The sequence below is a fragment of the Engystomops pustulosus genome, chromosome 9 (genome assembly GCF_040894005.1).
Source record: "Engystomops pustulosus chromosome 9, aEngPut4.maternal, whole genome shotgun sequence".
In the NCBI taxonomy this organism is placed as follows: domain Eukaryota; kingdom Metazoa; phylum Chordata; class Amphibia; order Anura; family Leptodactylidae; genus Engystomops; species Engystomops pustulosus.
In genome coordinates, this window is record NC_092419.1 from 5,597,859 (window position 1) to 5,622,821 (window position 24,963).

At 49.4% G+C, this 24,963-nt stretch overlaps 1 protein-coding gene across 7 annotated transcripts in view; it reads right to left on the reverse strand.

Moving 5' to 3' along the window:
• SIPA1L3 (signal induced proliferation associated 1 like 3) overlaps positions 1 to 24,963 on the reverse strand; it is a 104,646-nt gene that overhangs the window by 74,605 nt on the left and 5,078 nt on the right. For 3 of the 7 annotated variants that reach the window (XM_072124533.1, XM_072124524.1, XM_072124530.1), the window contains exon 1: positions 21,834 to 21,962. The exons of 2 other annotated variants lie outside the window; for them this stretch is intronic. The gene's annotated coding sequence lies outside the window, so the exon portion shown is untranslated. Of the gene's footprint in view, positions 1 to 21,767; positions 21,792 to 21,833; positions 21,963 to 24,963 lie in introns of those variants that run through there. 2 more of the 7 variants (XM_072124531.1, XM_072124527.1) reach the window with 2 other exon arrangements.

The following is a 24,963-nucleotide window of genomic DNA, read 5'->3' on the forward strand; positions in this document are numbered from 1 at the left end:
CCGGGCAGATTCCACCCCCGTATGTAGGGTCCGAATCTGCCAATCTCACGGGAAGGCAACAATATCCAGACCCAACGGCTGAGAGTGCAGGGGATAAGCCCCGCGCCCAAAACCCGAGGTGTTAGGCCAATTCTGTGACATGGGACTGGCGGATACAGGCGAGGGAAGAAATCGCGCCATTCAGCCTAATGAGGACGCCCCCTATGGGTCTGGGGAAGATAGCCGAGTACAGCTCCCATTAAAAGCTGACAACCCTATTCTATGGGACTGCGAATACAGGCAAGAGAAGAGATAGCGCCATTCAGCCTATAGGGCTGGCGGGGATAGCCAAGTACAGCTCCCACTGAAACAAGACAACACTGAATCTAGGGACACCCCCTTCTATGAGACCATACAGCAGAGGGGTACGGGTAGTGCCATGCAATGTAATGAGTACCCCCACCCCCCCTCTATGGTATTGGTAGCAGAGTACAGCTCCATAAAAAGGGGATATCCTCTTCTATAGGACAGAGATTACCCTCTACGGGGCTGTTGGAGCTTCTGTTGAATGGGGAGGATAGAGCGGAGAGAACGCTAGCGCCATTCGTCCTCTATGGGACTGGCAGAGACGGCCAAGTACAGCTCACGTTGAAAGAGGACAATGCTAAATCTAGGCACATGGGACTGGCGAATATAACAGAAAGCAGGGGTCCTAATGAGAACCCCCCACCCCACCCCGAGCTCTCTGGGGGACTGGCCAAGTACAGATCCCATTGGAAAGGGACAACACTAAGTCTATGGACAAGCCCTTCTATGGGACTGGAGGATATAGCAGAAAGCCGGGGTAACCCCATTCGTCCCAATGAGAATCCCCATCTAGGGGACTGGGGGAGAAAAGCCGAATACAGATCCCATTGAAAAGAGACAACACTAAGTCTAGGGGTAACCCCTTCCATGGGACTGGTGGAGAGAATGGGCACAGCATTGCACATGCACTGCCCATGCAACATGGAAATTTTTTGTCTAAAACCGACGAAATTTGCATCAGTTTTTGGTGCATTTTAGGTCATAGTTGCCCCTTCGCTCACCATGACCTTGTTGCTGTGGCAGCTGTTCCCATTATCCAGTCTAAAAGTCATTGACTGGCGCGCAGGACTTATCCCATCGCCCCCTTTAGCGCTTGTGTGTGGCCCCCACTTGCCAGCCGGGTCATTGTCATTATTAGGATGAGCCCAGACATCAATGTAGACTTTGAAGACTTGTTGTGTTAGACAGGAGCTTGTTGGGACAAGATAAGGGCCGGGCTGTGCCTGGAAGAACAAAGGAGACCTAATGGAACAAAGGCCTGGACCGGCCTGACGACAAGTCACTGTGACACTTCCTAATGCAAACACGGACACGCTCGGCTGCCCACCAAACGCGCGCCCCACCGCTGCAGCGTACCAGCCGCTGCCAGACACAATATGGACCAGGGGACGGCACGACATCTTCCTAAACCAACAATCAGAGGGAAAATATTTGCTCCGATATCTCCAGGAGCCGATCCTCGTCTTCTCCGTCTCCTGTTCGCTACGAGAGAGGGAATTTCTGTCATCTCAAAAATCCAAATCTTCTGGACGGCGGCTCTGGAATATTCCTTCCACCTTAATTCCCCCGGCTAATTAAAATTACAATCAAGATGGGATTTATTGGCCTAAAAGCTTCCAGGAGGCCAGACACGACTAATCTACTTACACAGATTTCATGTCTGCAAAGCAAAAACCCCCCAAATACCCCACGAGCCCCTCTAACCGAAGGTTAAAGATGGATTATGGGGTCAATTTCAGCTTAATCGGCCTAATAATGTTATGGACAATAATGGCGGCATATGGTCAGGGCTGAGGACACGGTGTATGGTGGAGCACCACGGTGGCTCAGTGGTTAGCATTACAGCCTTACAGCGCGGTGGCTCACTGGGTAGCATTACAGCCTTACAGCGCGGTGGCTCAGTGGGTAGCATTACAGCCTTACAGCGCGGTGGCTCAGTGGGTAGCATTACAGCCTTACAGCGCGGTGGCTCAGTGGGTAGCATTACAGCACGGTTGCTTAGTGGTTAGCACTACAGCCTTGCAGCATGCTGGCTTAGTGGGTAGCATTACAGCACTCGAAGAAGCTACAATTTCGGAATATAAATTCATCTTTCACAGTCCTGCTGCTACTAACAACAACATACACAAAAATATATTTATTCATCTCTCCAAGGACAATACCCAACACTGGCTACAGGGAGTACAGAGCACAGCAGTGTGAGGAAACACCCCCCAGTGCACTCAAAGAAGCAACAATCTTGGAATATAAAGCCATCTTTTACATTCCTGCTGCTACTAACAAACACACACAAAGGTCTGATTACACATCTCTCCAGGGACAATACCTACCCCTGGCTACAGGGAGTACAGAGCACAGCAGTGTGAGGAAACACCCTCCAGCGCACTGAGAGAAGCAACAATCTTGTGATATAAATTCAGCTTTCACAGTCCTGCTGCTACTAACAACATGCACAAAAGGTATAATTATTCATCTCTCCAAGGACAATACCAAACACTGGCTACAGGTAGCACACAGCACAGGAGTGTGAGAACAAGCCCCCAAGGCACGTGGAGAAGCTACAATCTTGGGATATAAATCCATCTTTCACAGTCCTGCTGCTACTAACAACGTACAAAAAGGTCTGATTACACATCTCTCCAGGGACAATATCTACCCCTGGCTACAGGGAGTACAGAGCACAGCAGTGTTGTTAACCATTTTGCAGCAGTTAGAGGAGACAGCACATTCATGCACATGGGGCTATGCACACACGCACAGAATCCAGAACATGCAGGACTGTACGATGCAGGTTTGGAGGTTCAGGGAATAACTTGCAGTAACACAGGCGGCGTTGGCTAATAACGAGCTCGTTGTCAGTCGCTGGGACCCCATGACCCGTCATTTCCATATCTCCGGCTCCGGGGCTGCCCTCTAGGATCCCTCTCTATACAAACAGCAGCTGTTACTCGCGTTCCCATTCCTCACCTTCAGGCCAAAACTGTTCATATCCTCCCGTCATCTGCCTTCATTCCGCTCTAATAGACTCTCCGCGCAGAGTATACGCCGTACACCCCTTCAGTGCTGCATCACAGGTCTGGTCAGTCCCAAGGTCAGCCACAACGAGGGGGGGGGGGGTGTAATGTGCAGGTCCACGGACATATAACACGATCCTACATTGTACATATGTCCCAGCAGCTGTGAAGCCACACAAATCACTGGAGATACACGGCCTGCAGCCTGCAATGTAAGGGGAGGCTCAAGGTTACATGTCAGATACTATGGGACTGATCCGATAACCCGGGACCACTGTCCGGCAGGGAATGGTATAAAATAAAGTAATATCCTACACTCGGATATGTCACTCATGTGACCATTGCTGCTGAGGTCACATGAATGAGGTCATCGCTACAGAAGCAACCACCGGCAAGGCGGCACCAGAGCACAGATCAGAGATGCCATCATAATCCGCTTTTAGCCTATGAGATCGCCTGAGAGGTAAAGAACTGGCTGCAGCAGCCACATGAATGAGGTCATCGCTGCAGCACCAGCAGCAACCACCACCGGCAAGGCGGCACCAGAGCACAGATCAGAGATGCCATCATAATCCGCTTTTAGCCTATGAGATCGCCTGAGAGGTAAAGAACTGGCTGCAGCAGCCACATGAATGAGGTCATCGCTGCAGCACCAGCAGCAACCACCGGCAAGGCGGCACCAAAGCACAGCTCAGCGAGGCGCTCTCATAACCCATTTTTAGCCTATGAGATCGCACCTTGGACTGAATGCAGAGAGGTAAGGAACTGGCTGCAGCAGTCACATGAATGAGGTCATTGCTGCAATACCAGGAGTAACCACCGGCAAGGCGGCACCAGAGCAAGGATCAGAAATGCCATCATAATCCGGCGGTACTAATCGTTTAACCTATGAGATCTCCTTGGACTGAAAGTAAAGAGATAAAGAACTGGCTGCAGCAGTCACATGAATGAGGTCATCGCTACAGTAGCAACCACCGGCAAGGCGGCACCAAAGCACAGCTCAGCGAGGCGCTCTCATAACCCGCTTTTAGCCTATGAGATCACACATTGGACTAAACGCAGATTAGGTAAGTAACTGGCTGTAGCAGTCACATGAATGAGGTCATCGCTACAGCACCAGCAGCAACCACCGGCAAGGCGGCACCAGAGCACGGATCAGAAACGCCATAGTAATCCGCTTTTAGCCTATCAGATCGCTTTGGACTGAATGCAGAGAGGTAAGGAACTGGCTGCAGCAGTCACATGAATGAGGTCATTGCTGCAATACCAGAAGCAACCACCGGCAAGGCAGCACAAAAGCACGGATCAGAAACGTCATAATAAACAGTTTTTAGCCTTTATATTAAGAAAACTCAATAAATCCAGTTTAAAAAATGCAGCTTAGGTAAGTAACTGGCTGTAGCAGTCACATGAATAAGGTCATGGCTGCAATACCAGCAGTCACCAGCAGCAAGGTGGCACCAGAGCACAGATGAGAGACGGCAGAATAAATCCCTTTTTAGCCTATGAGATCACCTTGATCGGGATGCAGTCAGGTAAGGGGCGCACTCATGGGATGTCTCTCCCCCACCCCCCCGTCACAGAGGAGACGCACATACCACAGCCCTGACACAATGGAGAATAGAGTCCTTATTCCTGCCAGAAATACAGCATTCACTGTCACTCACACTCCTGAACACGGAGGAGACTGGAGGCCTGTCACTCATACTCAGGGTGCTGCCCGGGGAGTCACAGGGGGTAGTCCTCCTCCTATACGCAAGCCTTAGGGGGTCTGTATAATTAGGGAACCTTGGTTTGAGGCTTTTTCGGGATCCGGGACAGTGACTTTGCTTCCCTGAGCATGAACCACCTGAACCCCTTGGTCTGCACTGCCTTAAAACTGCAGAACACCATCAGTTATGAACCCGGCATGAAGGCTTTCTGGTGGGTCAAGGAGGTCCCAAACCTGCTGACAGGTTCCCTATAACCACACTTCCACCGTTTACCTTCAATAACCTTCCTACCGAACATGTCGGCTGAGTAAAATAATTCCGGAGCATCTTTTCTTATGGGCCAGTGATGTGACGATGTCTAGTGGAGGATTCCTTGAAGTCCCCCCCCCCCCGGATATTTGTTTTGCACGGTCACCCTCAGGCTATGATATCGCTACCTGTATAATAATGTTTGGTTATTGTCCATGAGACGACCGAGTGTCTATATTCATCCCTCAATCCCAAAGTCACCCGTGCTTCCCACCGTATCCTGCGCAGGCCGGCACCATTATCCCGCTCAAATGTTCAGATCTCAGCGGTGCAAACAGGACGGCGGCGCCCATTCATCTATACAGGACAAATATACAGAGAAATAAGTGCACAATGACCCAAATACAACGTGGCCCCACAAAGACGCCGAGCACCGCAAGGACCTGCACGGGGGCAGTGAGGTCAAAGGGAATCACTAAGGAATCACTAAGGTTCATCCTCCGACCGGAGAAGTAACGCAGGACGTATCACCTACACGCAAAGCAGCAAACGATATGCAAATCTCATTCACAGGAGGACACTGGGTGCTGCACCCTGAGGACTACTACAAGGACACCTTTGTATCTAGCAGCAGGTGATGGTGAGATCCTGGCAGGTAGGTAGGTGGCCCCCTGAAGCCTTTGTGTTTATGCCGCACTGTGTGACAATGACGAGTGTCTAAGATGTCAGATTTGTGTAGGTGCAAAGTGACAGCGAAACATACACAGCGGAGATGGGGACAGGAGAGAAGTGACGGAGCCAAGGGAGGAGGGCGAGAGAGGAGGAGGAGGAGGAGAGGTCAGCCAGAGACACGGACATGTACAATTCCTCCTGCTCTATAACATGCTGCCTGCAGATAGGACACTATGTACAATCTGCTCAGCTCCTCCTGATCTATAACATGCTGCCTGCAGATAGGACACTATGTACAATCTACTCAGCACCTCCTGCTCTATAACATGCTGCCTGCAGATAGGACACTATGTACAATCTACTCAGCACCTCCTGCTCTATAACATGCTGCCTGCAGATAGGACACTGTGTACAATCTGCTCAGCTCCTCCTGCTCTATAACATGCTGCCTGCATATAGGACACTATGTACAATCTGCTCAGCTCCTCCTGCTCTATAACATGCTGTCTGCAAATAGGACACTATGTACAATCTGCTCAGCTCCTCCTGCTCTATAACATGCTGTCTGCAGATAGGAAACTATGTACAATCTGCTCAGCTCCTCCTGCTGTATAACATGCTGCCTGCAGATAGGACACTGTGTACAATCTGCTCAGCCCCTCCTGCTCTATAACATGCTGCCTGCAGATAGGACACTATGTACAATCTGCTCAGCCCCTCCTGCTCTATAACATGCTGCCTGCAGATAGGACACTATGTACAATCTGCTCAGCCCCTCCTGCTCTATAACATGCTGCCTGCAGATAGGACACTATGTACAATCTGCTCAGCCCCTCCTGCTCTATAACATGCTGCCTGCAGATAGGACACTATGTACAATCTGCTCAGCCCCTCCTGCTCTATAACATGCTGCCTGCAGATAGGACACTATGTACAATCTGCTCAGCTCCTCCTGCTCTATAACATGCTGCCTGCAGATAGGATACTATGTACAATCTGCTCAGCTCCTCCTGCTTTATAACATGCTGCCTGCAGATAGGACACTATGTACAATCTGCTCAGCTCCTCCTGCTCTATAACATACTGCCTGCAGATAGGACACTATGTACAATCTGCTCAGCTCCTCCTGCTGTATAACATGCTGCCTGCAGATAGGTCACTATGTACAATTCCTCCTGCTCTATAACAACATGATTCCTGCATTGCACAGTATGTGAAGAAAGCGATCAGAGAAACAAAATTAGGATTCTATGTTATTGTAGGATTTAACATGAAACTATTCATCGCCCTCTGACAATGTTGATGAAAATAGATAAAAATCTGGATGTTTAGTGACAGAAAGTGGTTTTACCAGTACAGAACGATGTGCCGGGGACTGTGTGCGATGAATTTTCCAGAGTAGAACCCAACACAGACCCACAAGTTCAGCTCCAAACCCGAAAGAGGAGAAGGGGGGGGCATATCCTTTTCATATAAACTTACAAGAAAGTCTATGGATGAACCATTCTAAATCTACAACACGGATGTCATCAGAGCTGTAACAGAGGTACCGCAGCACCGGTGCAGAACAATGCAACCCACAAATGCACTTAAGCAGAACCCCATTAACCCCTTCCCGACATTTGACGTAATAGTACTGCATCGCGGGAGGTGCGTTCCCGCAAAATGCAGTACTATTACGTCAAGCTTCTGGCGCCGGCTCCTGAACGGAGCCGGCGCCAGAAGCTGCGGGTGTCGGCTATATATTATAGCTGACATCCGCCTCTAACACCCGCGATCGGAGATTTCTCCGATCGCGGGTGTTAACCCCTAACACGCCGCGGTCGCGCTGACCGCGGCGTGTCAGAGGCATTTAAATGTCTATATTACCTGAATCGGACCCCCCCGCGGCGCGTACCGGGGGGGTCCGCTGCTCAGATCGCAGCCCCGGGACTGCCGGTGCCCGGGGCTGCAAGATCTTGATCCGGAAGCCGGGTCCGTGCCTTCTGGCAGGACCCGGCTGTAAGACACTGGGCATGCGCAGCATGCTCAGTGTCTTACATTACACAGTGCAATACATCTGTATTGCACTGTGTAATCTGTAAAAAAGCTTGAACAAGTGATCAGAAGATCACTTGTTCAAGCTTAGATGTCATTACCTGTAAAAAAAGTAAAAATAAATAAATAAAGGTTTTTTACAGTAAAAATAAATAATAAAAGAAAGTGAAAGTCCCCCCAAACACCACATTTCCCTTTACACAAGTAATAAAGTATAAAAAACACTAAATCACGAAAAAACCCCACTTATTTGGTATCGCTGCGTCCGTAACAATCTGTACAATAAATCCTAATCATAATTGGACCCGCTCGGTGAACATGGTAAAAAAAAAAAACCCAAAAACTTGCCAAAAATTAAAACTTTTTATCAAATTGCTTTACAAAAAATGTTCTAAAAAGTGATCCGAAAAAGTTACAAGCACCAAAATGATACCAATAAAAAGAGCAACTTGTCACGCAAAAAATAAGCTTACAACCAGCTCCGTAAACCAAAAAATACTATAATTATGCCGCTATAAAAATGGCAATACTAAAACAAATGCAATTTTTTCTATTCTAGTTTTCCTTCAATAAAATTGGAAAAATAAAAATAAAACTATATAAATGAGGTATCACCGTAATCGTAGTGATCCGTAGAATAAAGATAATATATTATTGTTATGCTACAGTGAACAACCCCCCAAAAAAATGCTAAAAATCCAAAACAAGAATTGATGATTTTATTTTCCTCCACACGTAAAAAGTTAATAAAATTGCTTCAATAAGCTAAAAACCCACTAAAATTAAGTTTTTTTTACAGTGCATCTCGTCTCGCAAAAAATAAGCCCTTATTTGTCTAAATTGCTTAAAAAATAAATAAAGATTGTATAGCCTATTCCCAACGAGCGTTGTTATAGAACGGTGCGGCGAGTAGTGACTTTACAACACCGGTCAGGGTAAGACGGCGGCTGTTCACTGATTGGGGTAAGACGGCAGCTGTTCCTGACAGCCATCCATCCTGCCCCATGGACCAGAAGGGTTACGTTCCCCCCACACAACCCCAGTTTATTATCGCTGCTATTGGCTCATCAATTCAGACGAGCCAATAGAAGCGAATTTACTTATGACGTCAGTAATATCGGTCACTATGTCTGTAGACACGGTGATCGGGGCAGGGTGGCGGCTGTTCCTGAAAGCCACCAATTGTGCCTTGCGGTCCAGAGGGGTTTTGTTGCCCCCCTCTGTCCATGTTTGCCGCTATTGGCTGGTCGATTTGGTCCAGCCAAAAGCAGCAATATTCGTCACAATGGGCATCGCTAAGGTGAATAAGAGCAACACTTGGCGATAATTTCCCTACTAAAACGAAGAAAAGCGCTGGCTGTGCACATTGTTCAGATGATGCTGTACAACTCTTACGAGCTGTTCCAATGTGCATGTCCTGCAGTATCATTTCTCCGTTTTCAAGAGAAAGATATTAGGAAACTAATATTGGGACAAGAAGGACGGGGCCCCAGTACCTCTGGTTTAGATGTTTCTGTGTTTTGCCAGGACAGCATTTTCCCGGTGAATTCTGCTGCTTCTAATGATAGGACTCAATAAAGAGTCTGTTCCAAAAGAGGAGTTAGGATGGACACTATATACTAAGGATGGACACTATATACTAAGGATGGACACTATATACTACTAAGAGACCTGCGACAACTCCAGAGTGACAAAAGTTTAGTTGGTCCCTTGATATATACTACCTCCTTATACACTAGACATTCACAATTCACGCCCAACCTATTGTGAATTAATTTCGGTAAAATGAATAATTGTAACAACTGTTATTTCCTGTTGCTCCCTACACCCCTCCATTATTTCATAAGGGGCGCCACATAACGGGCACTGAACTTTCCAGAAATAATTGAAATTTCCATCTTGGACTCCATTGCACATCATATTTGGAAACCACCTATATGTTCAAAATGCTCATTTCACCACGTGTATTACACTACACCACATATTACACCTTGCTAAATTCCCCAAGGGGTGTACATTCAACAATTAGGGTCACTTTTCGGGTTTTCCTCTGTTTTGGTACCACTACGGCTCTCCAAATGCATCCTGACACATGTGAAGGATTTCTTACAAATTTGGCCTCTAAAAGACAAACATCCCTCTTTTCCTCTACTGTGCGCCCATAAAGCATTTTATATGCACATGTGGGGTACTTCTACACTCGGGAGAAATAGTTTTACACCTTTTTGGGGTTATTTAATATATTATCCCTTGTGGCTTACAAAAATTAGAGGTAAAGTGACATTTATAGGAAAATTTTCACCTTTTTAATGATTAGGGCCTAATTGGATCATTCACCTGTAGGGGCAAATACATATATTACACATTGCAAAATTCTCTAAGGGGTGTGCATTCAAAGATTAGGGTCACTTTTCGGATTCTTATCTGTTTTATACCACTAGGGTTCTCCAAATGCATGTCAAACATTTCTGTCAAATCTGGCTTCTAAAAGGCAAACATTCCCCTTTCCTTTTACTGTGCGCCCATACAACATTTTATATACACATGTGGGGTACTTCTACACTTGAGAGAAATAGGTTTAGACATTTTGAGGGGTTATTACATTTTTTTATCCCTTGTGGCTATAAAAAATTAGGGGTACAACGACCTTTATAGGAAAATGTTCACCTTTTATCTATTTAAGTCCTAATTAAATCAAACACCTTTACGGACAAATACACATATTACACCTTGCTAAATTCTCTAAGGGGTGTGCTTTCCAAAATGGTGATACTTGTTGGGGTTCCGCTCTGTTTTGGTACCACTACGGCTCTCTAAATGCATGCTGACACATGTAAAGGATGTCTGTCAAATTTGGCTTCTAAAAGGCCAATGCCCCTCTTTCCCTTCTGAGCTTCACTGCGTACCCATACAACATTTTATTTGCATGTGTGGGGCAATTTTATACTCGGGAGAAATGCTAGTACACATTTTTTGGGGTTGTTTCATCTTTAATGCCTTATGGGATACAAAAATTAGCCATAAAAGTGACTTTTTTTGGAAAATGTTCACTTTTTTCCTTTTAGGGACCTTATTGAAGCAAACACCTGTAGGGGAAAAAGAGAATTATTCTCACCGTTAATTCGGTTTCCATTAGTCCACCATGACGGCCCCAACTGGAGGATGACCCTTGACCTCTGTAGGGACAGGAAGCAGAGAGGTTAAATACCCCACCCCGGCATCCGTACACCAGTGGCTACCAAATAACTACACCGGCCTTGGATGCAACCCATTTATTGTATGTTATCAATTCACACATAACAAATAGGCAATATTAACTTAATCAAAAATACAGGGTGGGAAATATATATGGGCCGTCATGGTGGACTAATGGAAACCGAATTAACGGTGAGAATAATTCTCTTTTTCCATAGCGTCCCCCATGACGGCCCCAACTGGAGATGTACCAGATTATAAAGTTAGGGGGGGACAACAGCTTGTAAGACCTTCCTTCCGAAGGTTAGATCTCTAGCACTTTGGACATCTAGCCTATAGTGTTTAGCAAAAGTCAGGTGAGTAGACCAGGTAGCTGCTCTACATATGTCCTCTAATGAGGCCCCACGTTTCTCCGCCCAAGAGGCTGCCACCCCTCTGGTCGAGTGGGCCCTAATAGTCCCTGAAATGTCCAGGTTGTTGGCATCATAAGCTTCTTTGATGACCGTTCTGATCCACCTGGCGATGGATGCTTTTGAAGCTTTCCTGCCTTTGTTTTTTCCCCTAAATTGTAGGAGAATGTTGTCGTCCTTTCTCCAGGATTTGGTCTCTTCGAGATAATGTAACAGGTATCTTCTGACATCCAGTGTATGCCACTCCCGTTCTTTGGCATGCTTTGGGTTCTGGCAGAAGGAAGGTAGAACAATCTCTTGATTACGATGAAAAGATGATGCAACTTTTGGTGTGAAGGTTTTATCTAACATTAGCACAATTTTATCCTCACACAGTCTAAGATATGGTTCTTTAATTGATAAACTCTGGATTTCCCCTACACGCCTAGCTGTTGTTATGGCTATGAGAAAGGAAATTTTCAGTGTTAATTCTCTGAGTTTAACCGTCTCGAGAGGCTCAAACGGTATCTTTGTGAGGTAGTCTAGCACTAGTGAAAGATCCCAGTTTGGGATATTTTGCTTTATATGTGGCCTTAGCCTGACAGTAGCCTTGACAAACCTTTGAATCCATCTGTTCTCTGCTAATGAGGTGTCGAAAAAGGCACTGAGGGCTGAAATCTGGACTTTTAAGGAGCTCGTCTTCAGGCCCTTGTCGAATCCTGCCTGCAGGAAGTCTAGCACCTGTGAAATATTAGGGGATAGTTGGTTAGGAGGAGTCCTGCCACAAAAGGATACAAACTTTCCCCAAATCCTTGCGTAGATTTTGTGGGTGACTGGTTTGCGGCTGGCTTTAAGTGTAGAAATTACCTTGTTTGATAGTCCTTTGGCAATCAACAACATCCTTTCAGGATCCACGCCGAGAGCTGGAGAGCCTGTGGATTTGGATGGTAAATGGGGCCCTGAAATAGGAGATTGTTTACTGGTTCCAGCATGATGGGTTCTTCTAATGCCATTTTCCCTAGCCACGGAAACCAGTTCCTCTTTGGCCACCAGGGAACAACGAGAATAACTTTCGCTTGGTCTTCTCTGATCTTTTGAACAACTCTCGCTATGAGAGGTATAGGAGGAAAAGCGTACATTAGAGGCCCCCTCCAAGTCTGACTGAATGCATCCCTCCGGCAAAACGGAGTATTTGGCTCCAGAGAGAAGAAATGGGGAACCTTTGTATTTTTGCTGGAGGCAAAGAGATCTGTCACTGGTTGTCCCCATTTTTGTGTGAGATATAGAAAGATGTTCTCGTTCAGGCACCACTCGTTGTGGTCTATAGTCTGACGACTTAGATAGTCTGCTATTAAATTCTTTTCTCCCTTTAGATGGGTGGCTGAGAGAGAGCGGATGTTGGCTTCTGCCCAAGTGAATATTTTGTCTGAGAGACTGAGGAGATCTGGGTTCCTGGTACCCCCTTGATGACGGAGATACGCCACTGTGGTGGTGTTGTCTGAGTAAATTCTTATATGACTCCCCTTCAGGTTTTGAGTGCTGGCTCTTAAAGTCTCTAGGACAGCTCTTCGTTCCCGAAAGTTTGAGGAACGGGATCTGATTGTCGATGGCCATAGCCCCTGAATGGGTCGCCCTGCTATGTCTGCTCCCCAACCTGACTGACTTGCGTCCGTCTGGATGTTTATCACTGGCCAGGGATGCCATGACACTCCTCTTCCCAGATTTGAAGTCTCTGTCCACCACTCCAAGGATTGCTTGACCGCTATCGATATCTGAACCTTCTGATTCAAGTGTTGGGGATTTTTGTCCCAGGAGGTCAAAACCCAGTTTTGAAGGGTTCTGGTGTGACTCTGACTCCACTGTACGCTTTGAATGGAGGATGTCATAAGCCCCAGTATCCTCATGGCTTCTCTTATTGTGCAATGATTCCTTTTTTGAAACGTCGTGATCTGTTGTCTCAGTCTCGCTGCCTTTTCTGGTGGTAAAAAGGACATCTGCTGGTTCGAATCCAATAGTGTTCCTAGAAATACAACTTTTGTGTTTGGGACTAGTCTGGATTTCTCCAAATTTATCATCCATCCTAACTGCTGTAGGATTGTCCTTGTAATATCTCGGTGGTGTATTAGCTCCTGTTCTGAACTGGCCACCACTAGCAGATCGTCCAGGTAGGGGATGACTAGTATCCCTTTCTGCCTCAGATAAGCTATCACCTCGACCATGATCTTTGTAAATGTCCTTGGGGCTGAAGAAATCCCAAAGGGTAGTGCCTTGTACTGGTAGTGGACCTCTTCTCCCCAAGGTGATCGAACTGCAAACCTGAGGAACTTCTGGGATTTTGGATGTATTGGCACATGGTAATATGCGTCTCTCAGGTCTATTGTACACATAACCGCTCCTTGTTGTATCAGGACGACTGCCGAACTCACGGTTTCCATCTTGAATTTTCGATAGAGTATATGGCTGTTTAGTTTTTTCAGATTGCAAATCATTCTGAATGCACCGTTTGGTTTTTTTATTAAGAAGAGGGGAGAGTAGTGTCCCTCTTTTAACTGTTTTTGAGCTACAGGGATGATGACGTCCAGTTGAACTAGTTTCTGTATCTCCAACCATAATGAGCTTGAGAGATTTTCCGAGGGCTGCTCGGTCAGAACAAATTTTCTGGGAGGAAGAGAGGTTAATTCTAACAGGTAACCTTCCCGAAGAATACTTAGTATCCAGGGGTTTGATGTTATCTGAGTCCATTGAGAGTGGAACTTCAATAGTCTTCCCCCCACCCTGGCGTCATTGTTTTCTATAAGCCGGGGCAGAGTTGCTGGCACTGAGTAGGAAGCCTCTTCCTTTTCCTCCTTTAGGGTAGCTCCATCTACCTTGCTTGCCTTTCCCTCTAAAGGGCTGTCTCCTGTCCTTAGCGTCCCGAAAGGGCTGTTTCCTGGGGATACCCCTGGACTCCGGAAACCCCTTCTTTCTATCTGCCGCCTTCTCCAAAAGCGTGTCGAGTTCCGAACCGAAAAGATATTCCCCCTCGAATGGAATTCCACATAATTTCGATTTTGACCTGAAATCACCGGTCCATTGGCGAAGCCAGAGAGACCTCCTAACCGAATTTGACAGTGCCCCTTCCTTGGCACTTATTCTAACTCCCTCCGCTGAGGCATCTGCAATGAAGGCGGCCGCTGCTTTTAAGGTGGAAAATGTGCCCAATAACATTTCTCTTGGAGTGCCGTCTCTAACATGACCTTCCAATTCTGTAATCCAATGAAACAGAGTGCGTGCCATGGATGTCGTAGTAATATTAGATTTTAGGTTCAACATGGCACACTCCCATGTCTTCTTTAGAAGGCTGTCCGCCTTCCTATCCAGAGGATCCCTCAGCTGAATTGCATCCTCGAATGGAAGATCCGTCTTTTTGGTCATCTTGGTGACCTGAATATCGACTTTGGGGGTAGAATTCCAAATTTTTGCTTCTGTTTCATCAAAGGAGAGACGGCTTTTAAACTCTCTAGAAATGGAGATTCTACTCTCCGGTTCTCTCCATTCTTCAAGTATCAGCTCCTTAAGAGTGTTATTTATGGGAAACACTCGCCTCTTCTTAACCTTAAGGAGTCCAAATAACTCATCTTGAATGGATTTAGTTTCTTCTATCTCCTCAATCTTGAGGGTATCTCTCATAGCCTTTAGAAGCGGTTCCAGATCTTCTGAAGCTAGTAAATATCTAGATTCCATTTTACATGCTGAATTGGATGGTCCTGGCTCCATATCCATAGATTCCTTGGTCCCTTCCGAGTCCGATGCGGAGTCTGACATGGATTCCATAACTCGTTGTCTTTTATGCAGAGGCTCTTGAGGTATAAGAGTTGTTATAGATGAGGCTATAGATGTTTTAACCTCATCCCTAATAAAACTGCGCATCTCATCCACGAAAGAAGACCTCTCTTCCCTGAGTAGGTTATCCACGCAGGTTTTACAGACTGTTTTTTTGTAATCTGCAGGGAGCTTTTCTGAGCACATGTTGCACTTCCTTGAAGTGGCTCTCTTCGAGCTCGACTGATCTTTAGCTCTCACTTTATCCTTCTCCTTTTCCCTGGGCTCCTACCAAGGAGAAGGAGAAGTAATTAGTCCTTAACCGGACCCTATGTGACAACACGGGGATATGTGGGTGACCCACCACCCTATCCCTAATTAACCCTACTTACAGGGTTCAAGGATAAGAGATCCAGACCTGAAGCCTCCATGCCTTGCGTCTCCATATTCCCAATTGTGGGACCACCGGTATCAGTAAACCTAAACATTTTAACAGAAGTGAGATAAATTCTGCTTTTAACCAAGTGGAATATGAATAAAGGAGTACCTGAGGTATCTTGAAATGAGGGATACGCTGCACAGGTCCCTAAGATAGATACATACATGTATATAGACCTGGGTTGGATAAGACACATATGAGGCAATCATACAGCATGTAACCGACCTTAATGGCTGGAAATGCCTAGAATAGCGTCCGATCTCAGAAATGCTTGAATCAGGGCCAAAAGAGCGTTTGTTAGACCTCAGATCAACATGACTATCTCGCTTTTTGAATCTTACCGCTCCACGTTCCTGCTTCCGGGTCGCGCCATCGTGACGTCACATCCGGTCCCGTCATTTCCGGCGGAAGTCGTCACCGGAGTCGGACGGCAGCCGGTCCACGTGACCTCTGCGATGGACACGCTCCGGGTGTCCTTAGCTGCGCAGAGCTGCGGGCAGAGCCGGAGAAAAATGGCGTCTCTGCTTGTGGCAGAGGAAAGGACCGAAGTCCGATCGAGGCCGAGACCGCCTTAGGGTAAGGGACAATTCCCTGCGCCACTTAGGTCCCCCCTCACCGTCCCAACTACTGGGGATGAGGAGAGACTTCTCTCTACTACCTGCCCTGTGTAGGGACAGGAAGCCACTGGTGTACGGATGCCGGGGTGGGGTATTTAACCTCTCTGCTTCCTGTCCCTACAGAGGTCAAGGGTCATCCTCCAGTTGGGGCCGTCATGGGGGACGCTATGGAAAATACACATATCACACCTTGCTGAATTCTCCAAAGGGTGCACTTTCCAAAATGGTGACACTTGTTGGGGTTCCCCTCTGTTTTGGTACCACTAGGGCTCTCCAAATGCATCCTGACACATGTAAAGGATGATTGTCAAATCTGGCTTCTAAAAGGCCAAAGCCCCTCTTTCCCTTCTGAGCCCTACTGTGCACCCATACAACACTTTATATGCAAAAGTGGTGCAGTTCTGTGCTTAGGAGAAATAGTTTTACACATTTATGGGGTTGTTTTATCTTTTATCCCTTGTGGCTTACAAAAATTTGGGGTAAAAGTGACTTTTTTGAGAAAATGTTCACCTTTTTTCACTTTTGGGGCCTAATTGAATCAAACACCTGTTGGGGAAAATACACAAATTACACGCTGCTAAACTCTCCAAGGGGTGTACTTTCCAAAATGGTGTCTCATGTTGGGGCTTTTCTCTGTTTTGGTACCATTATGGCTCTCCAAATGCATCCTGACACATGAAAACTTTTTCAGCCATATTTGCCCTGCAAAAACGAAACAACGCTCTTTCCCTTCCAGGTGCCCCCCTGTGCCCGTACAGCAGTGTACAGTGACAAAATGGGTATTGGCATACTCAGGAGGAATTGACCTAAACATTGTAAAATGCATTTTCCTTTTTAACCTATTGTGAAGGTGCAAATTTTAGTGTTCAATGAATCTATAGTGAGATAAAATTACATTTCTCTAATTTCACTTTCATTTATCTTTCACCCTCATGAAACGCTCAAAGGGTTAACAAAATTCCCAAAGGTTGTTTTGAATATTTTGAGGGGTGTAGTTTCTAAAATGGTGTCATTTGTGGGGGTTTTCTGTCATGTGGGCCTTATAAAGTCACTTCTAACTAAATTGACCCTCCAAAAGTAGGTTTTGATGATTTTTGTGAAAATCTGAAAAATTGCACCTAAAGTTATAAGCCTCCTAACATCCTAAATAAAGGAAAAGATGTTTGAAAAATGATGCCAAGTTAAAGCAGACATATGGAAAATGTTAGTTATCAAGTTATTTTAGTGATATGACCCACTTTCCAAAAAGTAGAAAATTTTGAATTTGGAAAACATTGTTTTTCTCAAAATTTTTGCCAAATTTCCATTTATTTCATAAAGAAATACTAAATATATTGATTACATTTCTCAACCAGCATGAAGTACAATGTGTCACGAAAAAACAATCTCAAAATCAACTGGATATGTTAAAGCGTTCCAAAGTTATAACCACTTAAATAGACACATGTCAGATTTTAAAAAATGGGCCGTGTCAGGAAGGTGAAAAGTGGCTTCAGCGTTAAGGGGTTAAACTAGCAGCCCCCCCCCCCCCCCCAGTTGGGGAATGAAATGACCTTTCTAGAATTCCCTCTTTTGTGCGGAATCTCAACCATTTACCTGTAAAAAAAATCTCTTCCAAATTAATGTGTTAATAAACAGAGAAGAGTCATATTTCACCTGAGAGGAGGTTGCAGAGGGAGGGACACTTCAGACGCCATCTTCAATTCTATGGTCCCTAGAAACATGGCGTCATATTAAAGATAAAAATCTCATCTTTCAGATCGCATCAGACATGCGGTTCTGTGAGCTACAGAACAGGAAATACAAAAGAAGGCAGATATTGGATCTTTAACAGACTCAGAACAAACCTGAAAGATGAAATGAGTATCTTTAATATGACACCAGGAGCTTGGTTCTCAGTACTATAGATCCAAAGACAGGGGCCTCTGAAGTGACACTCCGCCTGGAGCCTTCAAACTTGACTCATCTCGGGAAAATATGACTCTTCTCTGGACATTTCCACATAACTCTGGAGGAGATTTTTATAAATAAGAGGCTGAGAATAAGGAAATTCTAGAAAGTACATTTTATTTCCTGAGGGAAATATTAGGTTAATTGGGTAAAATCTGATCCACGATAATATACATAATCCAGAACCACAGCACAGAACTAACAACCCGGATCATCCGTAAATAGACTGCGCCCAAAACTGTGCAAAATAATACAGGAGAACAATAGGGAGCGGAGTGGATTAGTGACAAGGACATCTGGCAGGGAGAGATGATGGGGGGTGCAGACAAGACTACAACTCCCACAATCCCCCAGGGAAAAGCCAATTCCAGGATGAGCAGCTGTCTGGAAGGGATAAGGAGACAACTTAACCTGCAGACGCTGCTGTCCGGATCAGCGCCTCTTCCCAGATAACTTTATAAACACCCCCCCCCCCCCCCGATCAATCATTAACCGCTCGCTAATTAACCATCTGATTATCTGCCATGAAATCCATAGACACGAATGTCAGGACAGCTGTGACGTGGGAGACTCCGCCATACACCGTGTCCCGGCCTTCTGTGGGAACTGACAAAAAGCAGGAAAATGTCAGGGATTTCTGCACGGAGCCGCACACACCAAACCTACAATTAGTCAGATCCATGGACGTCACAGATCCTCACCCACACAGAGATGGCATGAGGAAGCCTTATACGGGGGGGGAGGCTGGATACATTATATACATATATATAGCTGCTACAATTGTATCCCACAGATACACGGAATACAAGGGGCTCAGTAGTAAATACCATGGACAAGCGGATAATAAGTGTGCAGAGAGCGGCAGCTGCACAAGTAATCACATTTCCCAATTCTCCGCACATTCCCCGGATTTCACGTGGAAGCACAAAGTATTGAAAAAAAAAAGTAGTAAAGGTCCGCGCTAGTCCACCAGACCGGCGCCCGCCCTCTACGTGCTAGTCCCCCGGATCATTGGCGGCCCACCTACGCGCTAGTCCTGTGGACCGGCGGCGCCTGCCTCGTACGCGCTGGTCCTGTGGACCGGCGGCGCCTGCCTCGTACGCGCTGGTCCTGTGGACCGGCGCCGCCTGCCTCGTACGCGCTGGTCCTGTGGACCGGCGCCGCCTGCCTCGTACGCGCTGGTCCTGTGGACCGGCGCCGCCTGCCTCGTACGCGCTGGTCCTGTGGACCGGCGCCGCCTGCCTCGTACGCGCTGGTCCTGTGGACCGGCGCCGCCTGCCTCGTACGCGCTGGTCCTGCGGACCGGCGCCGCCTGCCTCGTACGCGCTGGTCCTGTGGACCGGCGCCGCCTGCCTCGTACGCGCTGGTCCTGCGGACCGGCGCCGCCTGCCTCGTACGCGCTGGTCCTGTGGACCGGCGCCGCCTGCCTCGTACGCGCTGGTCCTGTGGACCGGCGCCGCCTGCCTCGTACGCGCTGGTCCTGTGGACCGGCGCCGCCTGCCTCGTACGCACCTGTCACCTCTATAATCATCTGACTTGTACAGGCCACATTAGCATGTAGAGTTACATAAACCATGTGCACAATTCCACACCTGCCCCCTATATACTCAATACCACCCTTAGGCATTCACACTGCTGTATGGGGGAAGTACATATGGCCTATATACATCCCCCATAAACGGCAATGGGCGCACGGCGCTCACCTCCTCCTCATCCTCCTCCTCCTCTCCCCGGCGCCGCCGTGTGCCCGCCATACTACGGTACTGCGGGCAAAGGCAGTGTGGATGTAGCCTTAGGCTGCGGTTACATGTTGCGTTTTGTTTGCGTTTAACGCATTTGTTTACAAACAGCTGAAGAGGAGATTTGCCTAATTACATTGTTGTCAACATTGCGTTTACAAAACGCGAGCGTTAACACAACGTGGGTGGATATATTAACAAAATGTTAACAAACACATGACATTACATTCATCTCCTAGTGTCCTGAGCACCCGGCTCCATCTACTATACAACACTCCCGGCACTACTACATCAGGAAATCCTCGTCCTCACCCTGTGCCCATCCTCTGGTCTCCTTATCTGAACTGCACTGAAGCGCTGGCCCAGGCGTGAACCCGACAGTGAGGCCGAGAGACCAGAGCTCGGACCCCACCAAATCCACGCCGCCAGGAGCCGGGGCATTACAGGGGGCGCAGCGCATGGACCTCAACTGTGTCATTTCCTGACATATCTACATAATGCGTCATTAGGATAACACAGGAGAAGTCAGTGCAAGAAGAGCGTATGCCAGGGGTACCCAGGCTGCCCCCCATGCACTGGTGCCCCATCACCCCCACATGTAACATCCATCACACATGCAGATATCATCCCCTACACAACTAGAATCTGTATGATGGGATCACAGCCCAACGTGGGGAGATCTCAGGGGTTCAATGACAAATTATAGATCAAAAATAAATATCCCGAGCCCAGATTCTGCCACCTGTAAGCACTGACCCCAAAATAACCAACATCACTAGCTGCCCCCCCTGTACCCCCTCCGCCTCCAGCTGCCCCCCCTCTATGCCTCCTCCGCCTCCAGCTGCCCCCCCTCTATGCCTCCAGCTGCCCCCCCCCTGCCTCCTCCGCCTCCAGCTGCCCCCCTCCCTACCCCCTCCAGCTGCCCCCCTCCCTACCCCCTCCAGCTGCCCCCCTCCCTACCCCCTCCGCCTCCAGCTGCCCCCCTCCCTACCCCCTCCGCCTCCAGCTGCCCCCCTCCCTACCCCCTCCGCCTCCAGCTGCCCCCCTCCCTACCGCCTCCAGCTGCCCCCCCTCTATGCCTCCAGCTGCCCCCCTCCCTGCCCCCTCCGCCTCCAGCTGCCCCCCTCCCTGCCCCCTCCGCCTCCAGCTGCCCCCCTCCCTGCCCCCTCCGCCTCCAGCTGCCCCCGTCCCTACCGCCTCCAGCTGCCCCCCTCTGTACCCCCTCCACCTCTAGCTGCCCCCCTCCGTACCCGCTCCACCTCTAGCTGCCCCCCTCCGTACCCCCTCCACCTCTAGCTGCCCCCCTCCGTACCCCCTCCACCTCTAGCTGCCCCCCTCTGTACCCCCTCCACCTCTAGCTGCCCCCCTCTGTACCCCCTCCACCTCTAGCTGCCCCCCTCTGTACCCCCTCCACCTCTAGCTGCCCCCCTCTGTACCCTCTCCACCTCTAGCTGCCCCCCTCTGTACCCCCTCCACCTCTAGCTGCCCCCCTCTGTACCCCCTCCACCTCTAGCTGCCCCCTCTGTACCCTCTCCACCTCTAGCTGCCCCTCTCTGTACCCTCTCCACCTCTAGCTGCCCCCCTCTGTACCCCCTCCACCTCTAGCTGCCCCCCTCTGTACCCCCTCCACCTCTAGCTGCCCCCCTCTGTACCCTCTCCACCTCTAGCTGCCCACCTCTGTATCTCTTCCACCTCTAGCTGCCCCCCTCTGTACCCTCTCCACCTCTAGCTGCCCCCCTCTGTACCCCCTCCACCTCTATCTGCCCCCCTCTATACCCCCTCCACCTCTAGCTGCCCCCTCTGTACCCCGCAGCGCCCCCGCATATAACGTGGTGACTCTCGGTGCGTGCTGTCAGTCAGCAGGAGCCTGCATGTATCTCCCGGTACCTCCAGTCCTCCGCCTGCTCCGGGCCGCGCTCCCCGCGCTACTTCCCCAGAGTTCCCGGCACTTACCGCAGCCGCTTCCCCGACACCAGACTCCGGCTCTCTCCTGCTCCGATCCCACAGCGACACCACAGAACACGCCCACCGCCACGCCTCCCGCCTCTGCACCGGCCGCACGAGCCCCGCCCACCAGCCAGGATGGCTGCCGCTGCCAACCAGGCGACGTCACCGCCAACCAACGCTTTTTTTTATTGGTAAAAGCTTTATTACTGCTCTGTGACCGAATAAAATCTTTTTTGCTTTGATTTTTTTTTTCCGCAGTGGAAAGCTCCCGTCTGAATGTCCGTATAACATCCAGCTTTATAGATAATGCTTTGAGAGAACAGAAACAGCAGCTCCCCCTCTTATTGTGCCCCCCACAGCAGCCCCCCCTGTTTTTGTGCCCCCACAGCAGCCCCCCCCTGTTATTCTGCCCCCCACAGCAGCTCCCCCTCTTATTGTGCCCCCCACAGCAGCCCCCCCTCTTATTGTGCCCCCCACAGCAGCCCCCCCTCTTATTGTGCCCCCCACAGCAGCTCCCCCTCTTATTGTGCCCCCCACAGCAGCTCCCCCTCTTATGGTGCCCCCCACAGCAGCTCCCCCTCTTATGGTGCCCCCCACAGCAGCTCCCCCTCTTATGGTGCCCCCCACAGCAGCTCCCCCTCTTATTGTGCCCCCCACAGCAGCCCCCCCTCTTATTGTGCCCCCCACAGCAGCTCCCCCTCTTATTGTGCCCCCCACAGCAGCCCCCCCTCTTATTGTGCCCCCCACAGCAGCTCCCCCTCTTATGGTGCCCCCCACAGCAGCTCCCCCTCTTATGGTGCCCCCCACAGCAGCTCCCCCTCTTATGGTGCCCCCCACAGCAGCTCCCCCTCTTATGGTGCCCCCCACAGCAGCTCCCCCTCTTATGGTGCCCCCCACAGCAGCTCCCCCTCTTATTGTGCCCCCCACAGCAGCTCCCCCTCTTATTGTGCCCCCCACAGCAGCCCCCCCTCTTATTGTGCCCCCCACAGCAGCTCCCCCTCTTATTGTGCCCCCCACAGCAGCTCCCCCTCTTCTTGTGCCCCCCACAGCAGCCCCCCCCTGTTATTCTGCCCCCCACAGCAGCTCCCCCTCTTATTGTGCCCCCACAGCAGCCCCCCCCTCTTATTGTGCCCCCCACAGCAGCTCCCCCTCTTATTGTGCCCCCCACAGCAGCTCCCCCTCTTCTTGTGCCCCCCACAGCAGCCCCCCCCTGTTATTCTGCCCCCCACAGCAGCTCCCCCTCTTATTGTGCCCCCACAGCAGCCCCCCCCTCTTATTGTGCCCCCCACAGCAGCTCCCCCTCTTATGGTGCCCCCCACAGCAGCTCCCCCTCTTTTTATGCCCCCCACAGCAGCTCCCCCTCTTCTTATGCCCCCCACAGCAGCTCCCCCTCTTATTGTGCCCCCACAGCAGCCCCCCCCCTGTTATTCTGCCCCCCACAGCAGCTCCCCCTCTTATTGTGCCCCCCACAGCAGCCCCCCCTGTTTTTGTGCCCCCACAGCAGCCCCCCCTGTTATTCTGCCCCCCACAGCAGCTCCCCCTCTTATTGTGCCCCCCACAGCAGCTCCCCCTCTTATTGTGCCCCCCACAGCAGCCCCCCCTCTTATTGTGCCCCCCACAGCAGCCCCCCCCCTCTTATTGTGCCCCCCACAGCAGCTCCCCCTCTTATTGTGCCCCCCACAGCAGCTCCCCCTCTTATGGTGCCCCCCACAGCAGCCCCCCCCTCTTATTGTGCCCCCCACAGCAGCTCCCCCTCTTATTGTGCCCCCCACAGCAGCTCCCCCTCTTATTGTGCCCCCCACAGCAGCTCCCCCTCTTATGGTGCCCCCCACAGCAGCTCCCCCTCTTATGGTGCCCCCCACAGCAGCTCCCCCTCTTATTGTGCCCCCCACAGCAGCCCCCCCTCTTATTGTGCCCCCCACAGCAGCTCCCCCTCTTATTGTGCCCCCCACAGCAGCTCCCCCTCTTCTTGTGCCCCCCACAGCAGCTCCCCCTCTTATTGTGCCCCCCACAGCAGCCCCCCTGTTATTCTGCCCCCCACAGCAGCTCCCCCTCTTATTGTGCCCCCCACAGCAGCTCCCCCTCTTATTGTGCCCCCCACAGCAGCTCTCCCTCTTATGGTGCCCCCCACAGCAGCTCCCCCTCTTTTTATGCCCCCCACAGCAGCTCCCCCTCTTCTTGTGCCCCCCACAGTAAAATAATAAACACATATGCTCCGTTACAGCTACTTCTGCTGTATGTAGCCCTGAAGTCAGCAGGGATGACATCATCACCTGGCGCCTACAGCTACACACAGGAGCAGAGTCACAGTGATAGTGCAGGGAGCTGCCAATTAACTCTGTCCTCCGGAGGATGCTGGCAGAGTTGATGTCATACCTCCCGCCGTATGGGATAGGGGGACAGCGCTCCAAAATCAGGACTGCCCCGCTGGATTCGGGACGGTTTGGAGTTGTAGGAAAACAATTAGCTAGGTGTAGTCCCTGAATGAAGTCACACATTGTATGGTTATAGACACACATAGTGAAGACACATTGGGGCAGATTTATCAAGCAGTCTGAAAGTCAGAATATTTCCAGTTGCCCATGGCAACCAATCACAGCTCAGCTTTCATTTCACCAGTGCTCATGAATATTTTAAAGGGGAGCTGTGATTGGTTGCCATGGGCAATTGGAAATATTCTGACTTTCAGGCTGCTTGATAAATCTGCCCCATTGTATTGTTGCAGTCTCTCTTTGAGGACACACACTGGATGGTTACATCCTCTCAAAAAGGTATACATTGGATGACTACAACCTCTCAATGAAGGCACAACTGAATGGTTACAGCCTATCAGTAGGGGTGCACATGCTATGGGCACAGTCTATCAGGGCTACACATAGTATGGGTACAGTCTATTAGTAGGGGTACACATGGTATGGGTACAGTATATCACTAGGTGTACACATGATATGGGTACAGTCTATCAGTGGGGGACACATGGTATGGATACAGTATATCAGTGGGGGACACATGGTATGGATGAGGTCTATCAGTAAGAGTACACATGGTATGGGTACAGTCTATCAGTAGGGGTACACTTGGCATGGGTACAGTCTATCAGTAGGGGTACACATGGTATGGGTACAGTATATCACTA